Raw genomic sequence first — 22,453 nt, forward strand, 5'->3', positions numbered from 1 at the left:
GTGTGTGTGTGTGAGAGAGAGAGAGAGAGAGAGAGAGAGAGAGAGAGAGAGAGAGAGACAGAGACAGAGAGAGAGAAGAGAGGAGAGAGAGAGAGAAGAGAGGAGAGAGGAGAAAGAGAGAGAAAGTGAGAGAGAGAGAGAGAGAGAGTGTTGGGGAGCCTTTTACCAGGAGATGGAATGGGTGAATTGGAAAATAAACTCATGAAAAAATATTAGAAGTGTTGGAGGCATTATATAAAAGTTTAGTGATATTTTTACATAATCAGCATTATGTCCTTAGAAACTTAATTTTTACATATATTAATTGAACTATAGTAAAATTGGTTTCCAACTGATGAGGAAATATAATAATCCTTGTCTACGTTGAATAAAACTTATTTCAGGGCCTGATTTCCTTGTAAGATGCTTTACATAAAGTCACATTTTTGATGAAACTATGGACATCATTGGTCAGGGATTCACTACACCACGTCTAGCAATAATATCACAAGTATTTTTGCCACCAAATGTCTGTACAGCAATTTTATTGTAAAACAGAAAAGAACTCGTTGGTGGTTTATGTTAATTTCATCTTTGACAAATTAATCAGCTGCTTTTGTTGGCTTTTTAAAAGTATATTTAAGCTGATTGTCAATCTGATTTTCATTCTTCAGAATAAAATAAAAGAAGTCTTTGCAAATTGAAGAAATCATTTTTTGAGTTTGATACTAAGTGATATGATTTATGTCTTATATTTATTCAAATGCATTGCATTATATAATTTTGCAATATAATTGCATTCAGTATTTAACTAAAATATTCTCTAGAGAGGATTTATATTAAAATCAATTTATCTTCAATATTTTACATTTTGGGGGGGAGTTGGGGCCACATTCAGTGATGCTCAGGGGTTACTCCTGGCTATGTGCTCAGAAATTGCTCCTGGCTTGTGGGACCATATGGGATGCAGGGGGATCGAATCGCCGTCTGTCCTAGGCTAGTGAAGGCAAGGCAGACACCTTACTGCTTTGTGCCACTGCTCCATCCCCTTCATTTTATTTTTTGAGTTAATTTTTAATTTCCATGGTTAATGATGTCCTTTTGAATGCAATTAACCTTTTTTGTTTGTTTTGTTTTGTTTCTTTGGGTCATACTGCTTGGAAGCTACTCTGCTCAGTATCCAAGGGTTACCCCTGGTGGTGCAGGGTGGGAGTTGAGAGAGACTATGCCTATCCTCTAGTGTCTCTCATGTAAAGCATGTGCTCATCCTATTAAGTTATTGCTTCCACTCTGCTTGTTCTTTCCCCCCCTTCTTTTCTATGGCACAATTGTTTTGTAGCCAACTACTTGCAACAAAAATGCTGTTGCAAAGATAATTTTGGTAAAACTCTAGAGCTTTTCTCTGAAAGCTCTAGTTTCATTCTAGTTAAGCAGCTTATTGGTATTTTCACAAAACTAAGCTACAATGTTTTTATTCAAATTTTCATTTGCTCTAGGTTTTTTTTTTTTTTTTTTTTTTTTTTTTTTGGTTTTTGGGCCACACCCGGTGGTGCTCAGGGGTTACTCCTGGCTGTCTGCTCAGAAATAGCTCCTGGCAGGCACGGGGGACCATGTGGGTCACCGGGATTTGAACCAATCACCTTTGGTCCTGGATTGGCTGCTTGCAAGGCAAACATCGCTGTGCTATCTCTCCGGGCCCTGCTCTAGGTTTTAATGAAATATCTGAAGCCTTCTTTCTCATTCTTTCCTTGTTTTTTGTTTATTCAATTTGTTTATACAAAATTTAATTCGCATAATTAATAATGAAGTGTTAGACACCAAAAGTACAGTTTTATTGATAAACTTTGCCATTTAAGGACAGGTAACAAATGTGTTTGGTTCTATGGCTGTTTTGTTGTAATCATTCATTTCTTTATCACAGCATGGAACAAGTCATATAGAATAGTACACAAATAAATGAGAATAGTTCTTTACCTAAAAACTCTTATTTATGCATTGGGAATTTTACATGCAATTTTTTTGAAAAATAGTTTTTAAACAATAGTTAAAATGTAAAAATCATTCCTAGTATGCAGATCACACACAAGTAGACCAAAAGGGGGCTAAAGAGATAGTATGAAGATAAGGCACTTGTCTTGCATGCAGAAGGTCAGTGGTTCGAATCCCGGCATCCCATATGAGCCTGCCAGGAGTGATTTCTGAGCATAGATTTCTGAGCGTAGAGCCAGGAGTAATCCCTGAGCCGAACCAAAACAAACCAAAACAAACAAAAAAAAAACCCAAGTATATCAAAAGGGACAAATTTTGGACCAAAAGCTGAGGTATGTTAACTCTTGATCAAATAGCATAGTCCTAACATTCAAGGAATGAAATGTCACAAGGGCATAATTCTCTGACACTGCCATTAACATAACAGTGAGTCACATGAATGGCCATGCAGGGAATGGTGTAAAGGACATTAAGCAAATAATATACAAGTAATACAACATTTGATATGGTATCAAAGGGAAAAGAAAATAAACTTTTCCTGTTGTCTCTATGATAACACAATCCAAACCTCAAGGACATGCTAGAGAACTCTGTGTCCTGTGGAGGGCATTTGTATGACTACATCACTGTACAAAGTGTTTCAATACTTGCAAAAAAAAAAAGTTGGGGCATAATTTAACTAAAATCTACTATATAAACTAAAGTTACAAGATGATGGTGCTTGCCTTTCTCTGATTATGCAATTCTTTGTCTATGTTTTATTCTTAAGATGTTCTAGTGAAGATCATGAGAACATGAGAAGCTATCTTGGGGCTAGATCCAAAGAAAAAGATTCAATCCTCAGCACTGCATATGTTCCCCCTGAGGACCTGCAGAAGTGATCTCTGAGCTTAGAGCCAGTAGTAAGCTTCCCATCCAATCACCTTCCCAAAAAAAACCAAAACAGAAGCTACCATTGTCTTCTGATTGAGTCTAGAAACCAATAAAGTAATGTTGCTGTATATTGTAAATATTAACTTGATCAGCTAGGTCATGAATAAATATGGCAAAGCATTAATTTTCCACAAGCAAATATTCTTTATATGAACAGAATTGGACCACTTGGTAACTTAAGAAACAAGTTCCGATTTCTGTTTAAAGTAATGCTATTTTGCTAATTAATTCAGTGAAATGTAAGTTTTATTGCTATAATCAAAAGCTAGTTTCATTTTCTTTTGACTTCTAGAAGTCTCAGAGAACATAATATAAGTGCTTAGAAGAGTTTGAGAAATTCATCTCAATGATCTTTTACCATTTAGGGCTCCGGTGATTTATAGAAATTTTTAATTCAATGGAAGATATGTACCCAGAGATCATAAAATTTAATATTAATACAGTTTATTTTTTTTAATTTATTTTGGAAGGGATTCTTCTAAGCAGTGCTCAAGTAGCTAAAAACCACTCCTCGCAATATTCAGCCAACTAGGCTGCTAGAAGTATGGTGCTGAATGCCTATAGACCTGGTCATTTGGTGCCCAGGACTGAACTCATGGAGTTGAGAATGCCAGCAGGCACTGTAGCTCTTTGAACTATGTCTCTGTTCCATTCTTCTATAATTAATAAGAAAAACTAAGACACAAATTGATCTTGTACTTTTGCTTAAGACATACTCTTGAAAGATGACTCACTTTGTTACACTTGAATTATTAGAGTCTTCACAATCTTGTCCTATTGTCCCTATTAAGTCACATTTTTCATGGTCCTCTAAATAAATCTTATAAATCCTTATGTGGCTTCATTGTTGTATTTTTTTTTTGTCAACTGAGATATTCTACAATACTTCTTTCCTATCTGTTCTTCAAAATGGTGCATCCTGATTTCCTGTTAATTTTCAAATATAGTCATATATAGAAAAAAAAGTTTTCATCTATTGAATACTTGATTAGGTTTTGTCCATGAGACAAAGGATTTGGAAAAGCTACATCATGACAAATATAACAAGTATAATGTAAATTTATCCAAAATTTTATTGAACAAATGTGGAATCCAGTGATGTTTTTAATTTGTTTGTTAGAATGGTTCAACAGTTGTATGTCCCAATGCAGAACAAATGAAATTTGCCAATAGAGAGGAAGTTAAAATATGTATAGAAAGTTGAACATGTATAGATTCAGTCTTCCTTTTGTGCGATGAACAAGCTCTTATTGCACAAATAGAGTGCCGAGTTTCAGTTTAGAGGGACACATTTGTTCCATTGTCAAAGGAGAGAAATAACAAAGAGTGTGTGTGTGTGTGTGTGTGTGTGTGTGTGTGTGTATGTGTGTGTGAAAGGAGGAAACAAGGGTGTTATTGAGGTTAGATTTTTTGTGCAGCATTATTAATTTCTGTGCATGTTTCCAAAGCAGAGCTTAATAGTCAAAGTAAAAATGTATCTATAGTTGATCCTGGTTTTGATACACAAGTAAAATGAGAGGTAAATATAGAAGGTTACTGGTTACTGAGCAATTGTCAATGTAGGGGTGGACTTTAAAATTGATGTTGGATTGAAATTCATTTGAACAGAGGTTAATAACTGAAAGTTACATACCCTCTGAAAACATACATAAAAGAAGATAATGAGATAGGCTGCAGTAGAGATTCAGCAGGATATATTAAGATAGAGAAATGTCCCTGTTAACCATTTTAAAGGAAAAGTCCTTTGGTAAGTGACTGAAGTTAGAATAAAATTCATGTGATGTTGTGGCTTTCTATGGCTCAATAATGGAGTTGATTATTGACAACAAAGACCATATTGCCAAGATAACCTAAATAGTAACTAAACCTTCACAGCAAAATTTTGTCAATTCCTGCTATTGAACATTCACTATCAAAAGAATACACATGATACATTAATATTAATAAACAAAAGCTGCACATGGTAATTTTGGCATTTTGCTGGGAGCAGTTTTCTAGATTATTCCATTTAATTTTTTTGTAAACAAGATTCATTTTAGAAAAAAGGAAACAGGGAAGAAATGCCAGAGACCTAAAATTCAAATGCAGATAATGTTCTAGAGTTCAAGATATAGCCATACATTTTTTTCATTTTATTTTTTACACCAAGAATCCTAAGCAATGTCAGATCAATAAGACTATGTATCAGAAATGAGAATAGTGACATTAACCGATTCTATTTAGTGTAAAATGGCCATGATATAATATAGCTTGAAATTCCACCCAAGCATTATATAAGCATACTTCTGGATGATGAAACAATTTCCAATTCTTTTTTTAAAAGAGGGAGTGTTTGCTGGAGGCAGATTAAATCACCTGCTTATTAACTTATATTTTGGTTTTAAAGAGGCGCCAATGACAATATCCAGTTGTCAGGATTAGGTGCAACCTTAAAACTGCTTGCTCAGTGAAAAAGAAAATAATAGCTCTGTGGCACGTAGGATTCAAGTTTAATTTGCAACCCTGTTATTGCTGCTGGGGCACGCATGTGGTCTAGGGAAAATGCACATTCCATGTGGGTAAACAAGAGAGCTTTCCAGGTGGCCCAAACTTAGTGGGAAATTATGCTTCTGAGATTTCCTTGTCCATCAACAGCCCCAAATTAGAAGGTCATAATCAAAAGAAATACAACTGCAAACATCTCCATCATGTCCCTGAGATGTCATGTTTTATTTCAAACAGTATTTTTGGTAATTCTATGCTGCTGGGATAGACATGGACCCTGACATACATAAAAAGAGTTAATTATACTACGTTTAATGGGTAAAAAGGGAATGAAGCAAATGCCAAAAATATTAAAGTGTTCTCCTGGAGTGCATAGAATTGAAAGATTTTTGCACTTTTCAAGAATAAAGTGTTCCCATATGTCTTTAAATCTTTTCTGTACCCAGTCTCTCTTAAAGAATTTAAATTGTCTTGAAATTCCTTCTTTTCTCCGTTATCTTTTCCTCTTCATTTCCATTACTAATAGATTTGCCTTAATTATCACTTTTCTTAAAACTCTCATCAGCAAAATTTTATAATGTCTTTGGATTTAAGGTCTAGCTTCCTGATGGAAGGAACATGGTTCTTTCTGGCTCCTACCAATTTTGAAGCCAATTTTGGAGTCATACTTCCTTTCTCAGCTTTCCTTTCCCAGAATAATAAGTTGAATATAAAATCTATTGATCATTTCCTAGATATTGAGGAAGCTTCAAGGAGTGCAAATAATGAGCCAGGCACGGTTTCTCTTCTTTAATGATCTCATAAACCAGAAAGCAGGATTAGAGAGATTAGGTAAAAGTAAAATGTGACTCAAATACAAGGAGGAACATGATAATTGCTATTAAAACATCTAAACAAATTGCAGTAGGAGATCAAATATGGCAGAAGAGATCAGGTTTACAAATTTGGCCATGTCATTTCTTATTTGTTTTATTCCCAGAAGTGCTTGCTGACTGATAAGAAAATGTCTGAAGTGTAATTAATGCACAGGATGCCTCTTAATCTCTGGGAAATCTTCGAAATTGTAAACTCCCAGCACTTTCCTCCACCCTGGGCCCTCAGCCACAGTTGACACTCATTCTTCACCAACCTCCTCCCACTCCTTCCTTCAAACCACTATGTTCTATCATGTTGGTAGACTTTTCACATATAGTTCCTTTGCTCTTCCCTATATTTTTGTTTCAAACTCGAATTCCTTCTTGTAAACTGAATTTCACTCCTATTTGGGGATACTTATTATGTATGATTCCTCAGACAATACAATTCCCATTGTCTGAATAGGACAGATGCTGGAAAAAAATTAAGCTAGTTAGTATTTGAGCCACCGTTTGAGAGTCTATAGTGTTTCACAGGGGATGCCATACATCACAGTCTAAGATGGGATCTGTCCCATTCTCTTTTCTCCCCTAGCTTTCAGAACCATGACCCCAGACACATTTCTCTGGGATAATAAACAAAAAACAAAAACAAACAAGAGTTTTTCATGTTCTATGATTTTTTTTCTTTTTTTAAATTATGACTGAACACTGGAGTTCTTCTTTGATAAGAAAAAAAATCAGTGTTTAGATAAGATTATTTCATTCAATATTGGCCAAGATAGTGTTTTTCATCAGTGTTATAATCAAAGATGTTAAATAAAATGTGTTCTTCCTGGATCAGGTTTCCTTACACTTAAAGGTTTCGAGAACCTATTGACAGTGTTAAGTGACAACTTGCTATAAATCATTTCTGAGAGCTAATTGTTATTGTTGTTATTATTGTTTTTTTTTTATCCCCCAATTCACAATACAGACCAGGCAAAAGGCCTGGGTTGAGGTGTATATGGGGTACATTTACTGTACCTCCTCTTTCTATACAGCAGTGTAAAGAACACAGCCTGTGGCAAGAATTGGGAAGCCTTATCTTTTCTTTTTTTTATTTTATATATATATTTATATATACATATATATTTATATATACATATATATTTATATATATACATATATAAATATATATACATGGTAAGAATTGGGAAGCCTTATCTTTTCTTTTTTTATTTTATATATATATACATATATATATATAAATCAAAAAAAAATATATATATATCCCAAGTGTCCTTCCTCCCCACCCCACACCGGCTGGTACTCTAGACAGGCTTTCTACTGTTTCCTGCAGTCACAGAAATAATTACACTGAGAAGTATCATAAAATGTGACTGAATGAGGGAAGTAGAAAGCCTGTCTAGAGTTGTTATTATTGTTATTGTTAACAAATACAACTAAAATGTACTTTAAATGCATTTGGCTTATGAATACAAAGCATTAGAGGTCAGAAAGCACACTTAAAAAGGCCTACCTATAAGTATGTTAGTAATTTGATTCTCATTTGCCTCAATAACAGTATGTCATGAGAAAAGCTCAGATTTAAAGTAATAATGATGTCATCTTATTTTATGGCATTTTTACTGTTCCACAATAATTATTCATAACCCATACGACCAGAGAGATAATGCAGCAGGCAGGACAATTGCCTTGTACATAGTCAACAAAGATTTGATCCCCAGAATCTTATATAGTCACCCTGGCACAGTCAGGAGTGATTCCTGCATGCTTGGCCAGAAATAACTCTGACCACTGCCAGATGTGTCCCTCCCAACAAAAACAAAAATAATAAAAAAGAATTCTGTAATCCTAATTCCTTAACAGCAATACTATTAAGAACAAAGTAAAATTTTGAATCCATAATGCTTTTAGTCAATCTCCATAAAGAGAATGATCTTCTCTGTTTTACTCCTTTTAGTATCTATAGTTTGTCTATAATGTGTTCTTTTATGGGCTGGGGAACAAAGTTGAGAGGAAGATGAAATTCTTTAAACTAAGAAGATAACACTTAAGAGGAAAAAAGGTAAGCATGAAAAGCTAAGCAATTTCAAGTTCTTTTTTTGTTTGTTTTTTGTTCTTGTTACTGGGCCACTCCCAGTGATGCTCAGGAGTTACTCTAGGCTCTGCACTCAGAATCACTTCTGGCAGGGTTGGGGGACCATATGGGATCAAACCCATATCAAGCCCAGCCATGTGCAAGGCAAATGCCCTGATGTGCTATTTCACGATCTTAGAAATGTTCAAGTTCTGAATTTCTTAAACTTGTTCTGATTTTAAAGACTTTCAGTTGATTAGAAGCAATTTATATAGTGCTTTAATTATACAAAGCCTCACTTGTCTTATAAATTATTAGGGTAAAAGTGAAATAAATTTAAATGAAGTACATGTGTGTAAGCTTACACAGGTGGCTGTAGACCAGGGCTGTTTAGAAAGAAGTACCCATAAATGGAGGGTGAGGACAGGAATAGTAGGACACATTCAGGCCAATGGTGCTTTAAATTGTCTCAAACTGTACCAGAGATGAACACAACTCTTCTAGTGCTTGGAAGGCAAATTCTTCCAGGAGAGTATTAACATTTACACATGATGCTTACCTTTCAATCTTTGACAAAGCAAAGATGGTGGATGAGGAAGTTTGCTTTATAGGATTAGCATTATAGGTTCTTTTTCACCTGAACTTCTGTAGGTGATTTATCAACATCAGGCTTAATCCAACATACATTGTTTTTAAATATAAATTTATATGCCATTATATTTTGAGATCTTTGTTATATTTTTTATATTCTTATGAAATACTATATTACTTATTTTATGGTTCACAACTTCTCTCTACATTAGCAAAATGCAAATTCTTTTGGGCTTGTGTTCCACTACAAACAACATGCAGACCGTGGAATATTTTACATTTGATGTGAGTGTCATACATTCTTACAAGCATTTTGTTTTAGATTTTCCTGGCATTTCTACTATTAAAAATATAATTATTAGTGAGTTCTTGGTATGTAATACACAGAAATATATATGGCTTACTGTACATATATGATTATAGAGCAATACAAAGATAGAGTAAAACTTTAGACATGATAAGTAATATCTTTGCTTTGAGTTGCTGACTTTGAGGCATAATTGTCTGAAATAAATAATCATCAGATATAAAAATTCTTGTGGGATTCTCTCTGAATGAGGAAAAGCTCAGGTACAGACTGTAGAAATGCAACACCTTCCTTACTTGGACTTATGTGGGAATGATACAGCACAGAAATTATATAACAAATTAAAAATGATGGAGTCCAATAGAAAAAATAATCCTATGCCAAAAAATATCAGCTAGCCTTTTTACTGACGACTAACGAACACGAAAAGTTTTGGTTTGTGACTGTGTGCTTTAATATTATGAACCATTAAATTCTCAACATAAATAATCGGATAAGCATTATGTTTACTTTTATTTCACAAAGTTTAACATAATATCTAATTATTTGATCCAAGTCAAGCCTTCAGGATAAAGTGGATTAAAGTTGAAACCTACATTTCACTGTGAAATGTTCTTTTCCCATTTGGGTAGATTATGATATTTAATAATTAATATAAGGGAGACATTTTTCAATTAGTTTAGGTTTAAAAGAACATTTGAAAAATACTATAATGTTGAAAGAAAATGTGTTTGATGTTAGAAAAATGTTGACAGACACCAAGGTTTCCTCAATACTACTTGATATCTCAAAAACCAGACATTGTGGTGATCTGGACACAAGTAAGTTGATTTCAAAAGGCATTTTTATATGCACCCAAAGTTAGTACTTAATATGGGAAAAAAGGTTGAATAGGCTCAAATTAATGTTGATTTTCTTGGTGGTCAGATTGGAGTGTCAGGCATTTGGAAATCTTTTATTATTTTACTTCTTTTAGACAAAGTTAAAATTATTGATAAATTTAGAAATAAATGATTTTCGTTTTGGGACCAGAGCAATAGGTACAGTGCATTGAGTGCTTGCTTTGCATGCAATCAATATGGATTAGATTTCTAGAACCTCACAAGGTCTCCCACCCCACTCCAAGTCAGTAGTGATCCCTGAGAGCAGATCAAGAAGTAAACCCTCTCTCATTTCTTTGCTCCATTCTATTTTCTATTAAAAATTTACTTGAAAATTTCATATTATTAATATGAGGAATCAAGTCTAAAATATTTAAAAATAAAATATAAGAAACAAAGTTGAAAAGGTTTTAAATTTTTTCTTGTTTTAGAATAAGGCAATTTATATTAAATTTCTTCTGTTGAAAGAACTTTCTAGGCCCAAGATGAAAATGTTCCTACATAGGGAACTTCATTGGTGAACCTAAACTTAGGTGATGTGGCCTTCAGGTAATGTATTCTCTAACCAGAAATATAGAATCCAGACAGCCAGTCTGTAAATGTCAGATCAACTGAGAACTTTATTTGATTCCTATTCTTTCTTTCTCTTGCAAGACTGGCTCTCAATACTTTATTAGCGTTATTATGGATTTTATACCTATAAATTATGTCTATTACCTCTCCAGGGTCCTAGAATCTTTCTGGAAACTTTAACAAGTCTTGGAAACTTTCTGGAATATATATTTTAAAATACATATAAAACCATATAAAGTAAATATATATAAGTTATATGGCTAAATAAAATCATTCATATAATACATGGCACAAATATATTTCAGCATACAGCAATATATGATGTGTATCAAAGTATATAAAGAACACATATAACATATGATGTTATTACATATATTAGTTAGACACATAACTTACATATACTATGTTTAATGTTATATACTATATTGAATATTATAGATTATTATTAGTATATCATATGGCATTTGTAAAATCTATACATATAATTAAAAATGACATGTAGCACATTGTATATGTAATTCTACATATAAGATTATATATGTATATAATGTGCATATGTATGATGTTTTATATTATATGATCCTATATATTATATTATTATATTATATATTAAATATATGTATTATAAATTACTAAATAATATGCTGTATATATCAAATACATATCAATATAGGGCACTGTTTCTTATATAGTTAGAATATAATAATAATTATATATTATTAGCTTCTTCATACACTATTACTATATGTTTTATAAATACATATATTTCTCAGAAAGCCTCCAGGTTCGGGCATCCAGGCAAGTTAGATTCTGGATTCAGGGTAGTTAGGTTAAGAGCATGCAATAATAACAGCTGTTGGGAATCCAAAACCTCCAGGGAAGTCTGCAGCATGATCCATCTGGAAATTCAGGGAAATAAATTGACAAGAAATTCTCACTGGTTAGACAATCAAAACTCTAAACCACTTAGTCACAAGGAGAGCTATTATAAGCTATTAGGTGCCTGAACTATAAATAAATCTGATAGAAATAAAAAATTGATAGCTAACAGCACTTTCAGAAGCCAAAGTCAAAACAACAATATCTCATCAATCTCTCTCTCTCTCTCTCTCTCTCTCTCTCTCTCTCTCTCTCTCTCTCTCTCTCTCTCTCTCTCTCTCTCTCTCTCTCTCTCCCTCTCTCTCTCTCTCCCCCTCCACCCCCAGTGATGCAGAGGGCTTACTCCTGGCTCTCTAAGAGATCACTCCTGGTAAGTTCAGGGTATCATATATATAGGGATATGGGGATTGAATCTGGGTTGGCTTCCTGAAATGCACATGCTCTATTCTCTGGTATATACTGCCAGTGCAGCCCCTGCAATTCTATATTTTTAAAGCTTTCAAGAGTTCGTCTTATAGCTAACTCAGAGTCCTGTGCTAGGATAGACTGGTCACAGAATAGGTTAGATTAATACTAGACCTACTCACCAGCTTCAAGAAAATTTGTTTGCCATGAGGGACACTAAAACATCTACACAAACATGAACCCCATAGTATGCCCATCACCCTTAAGTAAGCTCCAAGTCTTCTCAAGAAAATATTCTCAAGTTTCAAAGATCGCAAGCGCCACCTTCTGGCTTATTTGCTTATTTATGTTTAAGAACTACAATCCAGAAACTGAGTGGAAATAAAAAAATGATCAGACTTAAACACCAAACCCAAAGTCAACAACAACAGAATCGACACTCTATCTACAACAAGCTATACACAGAGGGAAACAGTTACACTAGCACTCTGGGGGGGGGGGGGGGGGGCAAGGAGGGAGATATCGGACACATGCTGGGAAAAGGGGTGGAGGGAGGACAACCCTGGTGGTTCCAATGGCACTGATCAATTGTCACTATGTACCTCAAATATTACTGCGAAAGATTTGTTTTTCACTTTTGGTCAAAATAAAAATTACTTTTTAAAAAAGAAGCTTTTTGAAATAGAGAGATGAGAAAACAGAGAGAACAGAGAGAGAGAGAGAGAGAGAGAGAACAAAGAGAACAGAGAGAGAACAACATGTCAACTAGAGGCAATATTAAAATTAGAAGATTTTTCATTCAAATAAAGGGTTTCCCAAATAATATATAGAATAGGATATTTGGTTCAGTTGACATGCTGACGAAGAATTTAGAATATCGTCATTACAGAAAACTTAAAAATGAAAATGTAAGGCTCTAGTACCTCAACAAGGTTATTTCTGCTTTATTGAGACTCCATTGGCATCACTTCAGTGTGGAGTTTCTGAATCCTTTATCTGAACTGCCTTTCTGCTCTGAAGAGAGCTCTGCTCATGGTCACCTAGTTCTTTTTGCTCATCACAAAACCTGTCCCCACTTTGCATTGCATCAATTTGTTAGATGCTTGCAGGAGAAAAATTTCCATGCAACTACTTGAAAAACCTAAACAGTTCACTGTCTTAAAGAGGTAAACTCCTCTTGGGGTCATTTTCTGCTTTATTTAATTAAGTTGATCACTGTTTTACTGCTAACCTACTTTCTTTCATTGTGTTGGGCTTAAATATTATTATAATTATATATTACTATCATATGATATATAATAAAATAAAGTTTTTATATAATTTATACATCTATAAATATATGAATTTATATGTCACTAATTATAGAATATTCTATAATTAAGTTCTCATACATAAAATTTTTGGTAAAATAATGGAGATTAGAGGACTGGAATTGACCAAATCTTATTAGATATTAGATAATTATAAAATCTTTTTGTATAGTAGACCTCTATAGCTTCTATACATGTGTGTTGGTTTTCTCCTAAGGAGCTAAAGTATTCATTTTATCCACTGGTACAGGTTTCTAAAAATAAACAAAATAATTTTTATAAAAGGCACTGACTTCACTGAATCCCAATATACTGTCATCTCTCAAAAGTTTTAAGTGTCCATGGGAGTGGCCCCTATTTTTAAATTTCAAATGTTTGTGGGTAGCCATTAACCACCCTGCAGATAGTCTCCCACTGGAATTTCAAAGAGAACAAAGAACGTAATTGCCTATGAATAGAAGCCTAATGAATAGTCCACAGAGACCAAAAAAACCTTGATTGAGAACTACAAATACCACTGTTTTGTTGTAGAGGGGTCTGGGATTACACTGGGCAGAATTTCTCAGCTCTGGGATCAGGATCACTCCTGGTAGATAGAACTGAAGGGAATCCAGTTGGTAACTGGATTGAGTGGGGGTTGAGTACATGTAAAGGAAAATTCTTTAACCTTTAATTGTGTCTCAGAACCAGAGTTTGTTTTTACTCAGACTTCTAGAATGAGCAAAAGGGTCAAGAAAGTGAGGAATAAAACCCTAAATAAGAATAATAATAGAAACCAATAATTGTTGGAATAACTGTTTTTACTCCAGATGGAACCATTCCATCCTCAGAGTCATATTAACAAACCAAACCTTTCAAAACTTTGATGACTTTCCTGTCCCCATTAGAATCCTCCCCTTGACTAGAAACACTGGATTTCTCTTACTTCCGGCTACTTAAGCTGACAAACTCTTTCTTAATCATTTTTCTACAAAACTTTATGCCTTCAGCTTAAATTTGCAGATTTTTTTTTTTTGGTAAAAATATCCATGAAGGATTAAGTAAAGTTTTTACCATCTGAATTGTCTTTAGAAATTATTTTAATCCTCCCTTCATTCTTTCCTTTTTCTAACCCCAGCTCCTTCTCTTCCTATCTTTACATTTTATTACAGGGAGATATGTCATATTTGTTAATAGATTTAAATATCTAATAGTATGTATTATTTAAGCTTCAGAGATAAATTATAATAATTCACTTGATGTCACATAAAGCGTTTTACATAACATTAATGGAATGGTCATCTGAAGTGCTTTACTAAGTCTTTGAAAGTAACTCCATGTTTTCTCTTCGTATCCTCTTCATTCATCTTAATGAGTCAATTGCAAATATTTAGATTTCAAATTCCACATTATCAGTTACTACTATTATCCTTATTTGGGGTTTTATTCCTCACTTCCAAATGAAAGACTGAGTTGTCACATTTGTTTCTGATTCTCTAATATAATTTAACAATTATGAAATATTGACAGAACTGTTTGATTAGTCTCTTTTTTTTCTTTGTTAAAATTTAACCAGAAGAAACTCCTAATTATAGATTATTTACATTTCTGAGTTGACCCCAGAAATCTCAGTATGTGGCACACATGTTTTTATTTCATTATTTTTTAATAATATCTTTATTTAAGCTCCACGATTACAAACATGTTTGTAGTTGGGTTTCAGTTATAAAAAAAAAGACACCCCCCCAAAAAATAGGGACTGGAGCAGTGGCAAATTGGTACGACATTTGCCTTGCATGCAGCTGACCTATGACAGAAGACGGTTCGATCCCCCAGCATCCCATATAATCCCCCAAGTCAGGAGCGAATTCTGAACACATAGCCAGGAGTAAACCACCGGGTGTGGCCCAAAAAGCAAAAAAAAAAATAAGGAACACCCCCCCCATTAGTGCAACCTTCCCACAATCAATAGCCCCCAATTCCTTCCTCCCCCATCCCTTGCCTGTATTTGAGACAGGCATTCTTCTCTGACTCAATATAACTGTCATGATACACATTTTATTAATAAAGTGGAGACTCTTGTTGAATTTCAGTTGATATCTCTTTACAAATATATCAGTTTTATTTTGAAACCAGTTTCCTCTACATTTAAAAAATGTGATAAACTTACAAAATTATTATCATTATCTGATGTAATCTAGGTCCTTATTATTGGGAAGTATGTTGTATAACACCTTATTCTTAAAGTTCACACTGAGAATTGATATAGAATTCTTAGGTTTTGGTCCAAATTAAAGACTAGAATGAGAGACGATAAATATATTTTAGGAATATATAATCACAGATTTATGGAGTACTTATTGGCCAGATAAATTTCTTAGACATCTACACTTAGCAATGATTTATCAAATAGACTCTGATTTTAAAAATATAAGTAATTGGGGTGAGCATTCTTTGAGAAAAAAAACATTGTGTTTTTTATTGTGCATTTGGTTCAACTTCTACATATATGAACTCATATGTATATGTATATGAATTGATTTGGAATGCTATGTTATCAGGTAGTGAGTTTTGTACACAGCCACATTATTCTAATTACAAGGCAATTAGTATTTTTTAGCACATATAAAATGTAACATGAGACTGAAAGCATTGTGTATCCTCCTATATTAGATTCAAGGCCATTTCATAAGGAACTTAATGTTATAAAACCATACTGCAATTTTTAAAGTATATCATTATCATTTAACCATATATAAACTTTATGTATAGATATAATTTAAATGTCTGATTTTACTATTTAAAAATGTTTTTAAATTCCTTGAAAGCATGGAAATTTAAAATGTTATTAAAATCTCAATTACATATTTAAATTATTCATATTTAACTTAGGCTGGAGTAAAGTTCAAATGAATTGCTTTATTATCTATGAAACATAACACATAATAATAGATCTAGACAAATGTGGAAGCCATAATGAATATCTAATCCTTTTGAAATTGAATTAAACACAAGTTTAGTCTGCTCAAGATTATGGTGCAAAATACTGTTAGCTGATAACATGGGTGAAAATAAAGCTTGCACGTAAATTATATGTGCCATTTATTTTTTGAAAGACAACATTCCCATTTCTTCCCCTTTCCAAACAAAATATACAAACAAACAATATGATTTCTAAATGGTTTTTCAACCTCAGGCAAATACTATTATCAATTTGAGTAGTTTTCAGAGCGTTTTCAGAGTTACTTTGATAGTATATGAAGATAAATTTTACTGACCTTTTTAGTCCTTGGTTCCGCTGAAGACTGCACAGGTTGTGGATTTCAGAAGAACATTTCTCCTATCTTGGGGGGCAGGGGACAGCAGAGGTTGGTCTTGCTAATTCATTAAAGACTGTTTGGTCAGTGGTCACTCTGAGGCGACTGTGGCCTAAGGCCAGCTTCTGTCCTTTTGCTACACTCAACTATATTTGGTAACTGAACTCCTGTTTCAGCAGACTGCAGTGATTAGGAATTCCAGCAGCCCGCGGGGAGGTAACTCCAGGTCTGAGGGCTGGGTTCTTAGAAATTACAGGCACTCAGTGTAGTAAGAACTATATTTATGGATCTAATAAACATCGGATTTACACATGTTCCCCTACACTCTGACCTTCTGGCTAGAAATCACCACCTGGCCCTTTAACATACTCTCCAAGGGTTACAAGTAGAGTATATACTTTTTCTACCATTTTTTGTACAGATAGGAAACAATGCCAACCATTAAGAACACTCTTCTTTTAATGAAAATCTTCTGTCTGCCTGAAAAATCTCATCATATCGCACTATATCCTAAAATAGTTATTCCATGAACTATATTTAATATACATGCTGCTGAAGTGAGCACTATACAGCCAAATTTAAAAAGGATAAAAATCATCACTAAATAACTCCCAGTTAGCCTGGAAATAAGGTGCTGAACCTTCTGTTTCTAAAAAATACTTCATACTTGATTCTGCTTCTTATCTTAAAAAAATATTTTAATGAAGGTGCAGAAGTTTATATTTTATTGAATTAATGCTGATTTTCATGACTATATACATACATCTATATATGTATATGTATGTATATTTGTATATATATGTATATGTATATAATGTATATATACATATATATGCATTATATATATACACACACACTTTTTTTTTTGGTTTTGCTCAGGGATTACTCCTGGCTGTGAGCTCAGAAATCTCTTCTGGCTTAGGGGACCATATGGGACACCAGGGATCAAACCGAGGCCCATCCTAGGCACCCGGTGCAAAGCAAACGCCCTACCACTGTACTATGGCTCTGGCCCAACTATATATGTTTTAAGTGAACACATCTTGAAAATATTTTTACATCGCACTTGATGTGGAAATGTGGGTCTGTTTTTGTGTGTTCCCTTTTAAGTTGATATTTGTGGAGGCAGGGAGGGTTATTTCACTTTATTTCTAGATATTTTTAAGTATTGGTAATAGAATTTTGTATAAAATTCTATGCAATGCAATAAATTTAAGAGGTGTAGTTTCTGATTCTATATGTGCATGAGACACGCTTCACCACTACCATAGTTCTAATACTATCCCTCCACCAAAAAGGCCTTTTAATTTGTTCTTCCCATTCCACTTCTCTTTCCTCCTAGAAATAACCATAGTTACTTTCATGGAGAGAGATTTGGTGCTTTTGGCAATTAATTTGCTTTGCTATTATATGCAATTATATAATAGTTTTTCCCTCTTTCTTTAATTTTGTATAATCATTTTAGGTTCTTCTCTTCCTCCTCCTCCTGCTCCTTTTCCACCTCTTCCTCTTTCTCCAACTATCTCCTCATTGTGTTCAGTTGATTATATATTGAGAACATGCATGTGTACTCCACAACATTTTTATTTAACCCTCTGTTGAGGGGCATATGGGTTGATTCCATATCTTGGCTGTTATAAATCGTACTACTATGCACATGCTTTCATATTTCAGATGAAGACCTAGTTATGGGGATTACTCAATCAAATAGTATCAACTTTGTTTATTTACTTATTTCTCTATCTTGGGCTCACACCTGATGATGCTCTGGGGTTATTCCTGGCTCTACATTTAGGTATTATTTCTGGAAGTGTTCAGGGGACCACATGGGATGTTGGGGGTTAAACCAAGGTTGACTACATTCAAGGCAAATGCCCTACATGCTATTCTATACATGTTATACTATCACTCTTTTATTTTTATGAAATCTCCATTCTGTTGTACAAAGAAAAGCACAAATTTACCTTCCTACCAATAGTGGCTTGTAAGTTTTTTCATAGGAAGATTAGATAAATGGTGATTCTTAAAATAAAATACTTTTCTCTTGGGGGGGCACACCCTGTGACATTCAGGAGCTATTTCTGGCTATGAACTCAGAAATCGCTTCTGGCTTGGGGAACCATATGGGACACCGGAGATCAAACCCAGGTCCGTCTTGGGCAGCTGGGTGCAAGGCAAATACTGCTGTGCTATTGCTCCAGCCCCAAAATCAAATACTTTTGTAGGCCCTTTCAGATGCTACTTTCTTTAATGAATGTTTTTAAATTTTGTGTAGAGTAAAAGCCCTTTGGCTTTTACATTTTTTCTGTTTTTTTTTTTTAATTTATTTAAACACCTTAATTACATACATGATTGTGTTTGGGTTTCAGTCATGTAAAGAACACCACCCATCACCAGTGCAACATTCCCATCACCAATGTCCCAAGTCTCCCTCCTCCCCACCCGACCCCCGCCTGTACTCTAGACAGGCTCTCCATTTTCCTCATACATTCTCGTTATTAGGACAGTTCAAAATGTAGTTATTTCCCTAACTAAACTCATCACTATTTGTGGTGAGCTTCCTGAGGTGAGCTGGAACTTCCAGCTCTTTTCTCTTTTGTGTCTGAAAATTATTATTACAAGGGTGTCTTTCATTTTTCTTAAAACCCATAGATGAGTGAGACCATTCTGCGTTTTTCTCTCTCTCTCTGACATTTTTTTCTGTTTTACCTTTGACTTTTATATCTTTGGCTTTGTGTTTTCTTATTAAGATCTTACAAGAAAGTTATAAAAACTCAAAAGAACATAAACTAGAAGAAAAGCAATAGAATATGCTAGAATTGGACAATATAGTTGGAAATGAGCTAATATAATGATGGGTGAGCTCACTAAATTAGAAAAGGTGAACGCCTATAGATACCAGTAAGAAGTTAATGAGCCAACCTACAAACTCCCAGAGAGGCTCAGGAATTTGAGGCACTTCATTCTTCCCTCTTCCTAAAGATAATTTTAATAGGCAACTCTGGCTTCTGCTATGTGGCAGGGACAAATAAAGAAAATTCATGGAATGAATTCCTAAAAAATATTTAGATTCTATCCCCTACCCCCACCACTGCGAATTTCAACTTTTGAAGCCAGAAACCAAACCTTTCCATGCCTGGAGACTACAGGAGCTTTATTCTCTGAAAAATTTAAATAATCTCTTATTGCAGAGACACAAAACAGAGAGGTGGAAAGGCTAAGATGATAGAAAGAAATTTCTAATAGGGGGACCGGAGCGATAACACAGCAGTACGGTGTTTACTTTGCACGCGGCTGATCCAGGACGGACCTTGGTGCGATCCCGGGCGTCCAGTATGGTCTCCAAACCAGGAGAGATTTCAGAGTGCATAACCAAAAATAACCCCTGAGCGTCACCTGATGTGGCCAAAAAAACTCCTCTAAAAAAAAACAAAAAAAATTTTCTAGTGGGATAGGAAAAATTTCTAGAGGCTAGAACAAAAAAGGGAAGTGAGGTCAAATGTATCAAGTGCTGTTTTTCTAAAAAAACAAACAAACAAAAAAACAATAATGGAAATATGAATAAATGATAACAATTGATACATCTTGCTATGTTGTGGGTTTTTCTATATTATTATCCATAATTCTTGTGTTTAGAAAAGGTCACAATCAAAATTAAACAGAAACCTCTGTTGTGTCCTAAGGTAAATTGAATGTGAAAGAGATTAAAGGAATCAAATTGTTGTAACCTCTCAATGACATTGCCTTATTTATGAAAAGTATTTCTGAGATTAAGAAGTGACTGAAAATGCCATGAACATATGTTTATTATATTATTTATATTAATTTAAAAACAATTGTATTCTGCTTATACAACAACCTTCATATTAGTGTTTTAAATTATGTTTTTGCATTTGTTTGTTATAATAGTTTTCAATGTTTTTCCCATTTCGACTAGACTCTGATCAGTATTAGCTTTCATAAATCCATTTCAAAATCTTCCCCAAGTGTGGATGGAGGATATAATACTCATGCTAATAGATTTCTCTTAGGAAAACATTTCCAGAAAGATATTCTTGTAATTTTTATTACAGAGAAAAGATGATTATGCCACTCAATAACTACTGCAAGAAAGAGCAAAAATTATTATAATGGGTTATTGGTAGAGACAATACTTTATTGTTATAAAGTTATTCACAAATGGAGGTAAGTACCTATCTCCTTTGTAGGGAGTATAGAGCTTTAATCTATTTGCTGTTCCTCCTTTTATGTCACAGGAAGAAATTTATACTTTTCTGTAGAAAGAAAAGGTTAAAATTTGTAGGCATGAAATCCTTAGAGAGGGACTGTTTTTCATGTAAGATTAAAGCAAAGCTATTGGATTAACTATAGAAAGAGGGAGGTGATGTTTATAGAGGAAGATACTGGCGCAACCCAAAGAGAAAGTTTGGTGTTCCTCTCTGGAAGGTCAGTGATCACCCCTTCTTTTTTTTTTTTTTTTTGGTTTTGGGGCCACACCCGGCATGCTCAGGGGTTACTCCTGGCTCTACTCTCAGAAGTTGCTCCTGGCAGGCTCGGAGGACCATATGGGATGCCGGGATTTGAACCAATGACCTGCATACAAGGCAAATGCTTTACCTCCATGCTATCTCTCCAACCCCACCCCTTCTTATCTAGTCTGTTCACCGACTAATGAGTATCATGGTCATGGGAATTCAGAAAAAAAAAGGTGATTCTATGTCTCTCTCTCTCCCTCTCTCTCTCCTTTATTTATAGATTATTTATATTAATATATATATATATATATATATATATTTTTTTTTTTGCTATCTGGGTATATTTTCATACCCCTGTATGTATTAAAGACTCCTTAACCCTCACTCTGGTTCCAAAGTTCCAATGCTATCTTCTGTTTTTGTTTACATTTTGGAGGCACACCTGAGTCTTTGAGAGACCACGTGGGGTGTGAGGTTCAAATCTGGGTCAGCTCTATGCAAGACAAGTATCCTATCCCCTGTAGTATAGCTCTGACCCAGTCCCAGTGCCATCTTACAAGACTTGGACCCTTTTCTCCTGCTCTTCTTCCTTTTTCCCTCCTGTTTCCACTGAGTCTAGAAGTCAATTTTACTGTTGTTGGGTTTGTTTGATTTTTTTTTTTTTACGATTTTGGGCCACATCCAGTGACACTCAGGGGTTATTCCTGGCTATGCACTCAGAAATCGCTCCTGGCTTGTGGGGCCATATGGGACACTGGGAGATTGAACCACAGTCTGTCCTAGGTTAGTGCATGCAAGGCAAATGCTCTATCACTTGTGCCACTACTCCTCTCCCAGGTTTTTGTTTTGTGTCAATTCATTTGCTTTATTCATAATCTACATATGTGAGAAGTTTTATGATACTTGTCTCATACTTTCTTATTTCTTTTTTATTTTTAGTGAAGCAAGATAAATATAATTTTATTAATACAATACAATATATTAATATAATTTAATTATAATTAATATAATACACTTCATTAAATTAAATTTGCTTAGGCAGATGTCAAAGAAGAAAAACAATAGAAATAATGTTCAAGAGAGAACAGGTGATTCTTCAGAATAGGAAAAAACAGGAATGATACAAGCAAGAGACAAGTGAGCAAGATATTGTTCAAAAGAGAACATGGGCTTAAAGAGAAAGTTGTATTATTTCATTTAGAATAATCACCTCAACTTCTACTATTTTCCTAAAAACACAATTGAATCTTTGTAGGGGTTAAGTAGTATTGTGTTGAAAACTATAACTTAGTTATCCAGCCATTTGTCAATTGGCATTTGGGCTTGTTATGTCTCTTTTTGCTAGTGTGAGTAGTATTTCTAGGAAGACAAAGGTACAAATATCATTTAATTAGTGTTTTCCTATCCTTTAAAT

The 22,453-nt window shown here is 34.2% G+C and overlaps 1 non-coding gene across 1 annotated transcript; it reads right to left on the reverse strand.

The window, feature by feature from the left end:
* Positions 1 to 7,190: 7,190 nt before the first annotated feature.
* Positions 7,191 to 7,322, reverse strand: LOC126007840 (small nucleolar RNA SNORA51). Its single transcript, XR_007495319.1, has one exon. It is a non-coding gene; the product is annotated as a small nucleolar RNA SNORA51 (small nucleolar RNA).
* Between the last annotated feature and the right edge of the window lie 15,131 nt (positions 7,323 to 22,453).

This window comes from Suncus etruscus, chromosome 4, assembly GCF_024139225.1.
Source record: "Suncus etruscus isolate mSunEtr1 chromosome 4, mSunEtr1.pri.cur, whole genome shotgun sequence".
Taxonomy (NCBI): domain Eukaryota; kingdom Metazoa; phylum Chordata; class Mammalia; order Eulipotyphla; family Soricidae; genus Suncus; species Suncus etruscus.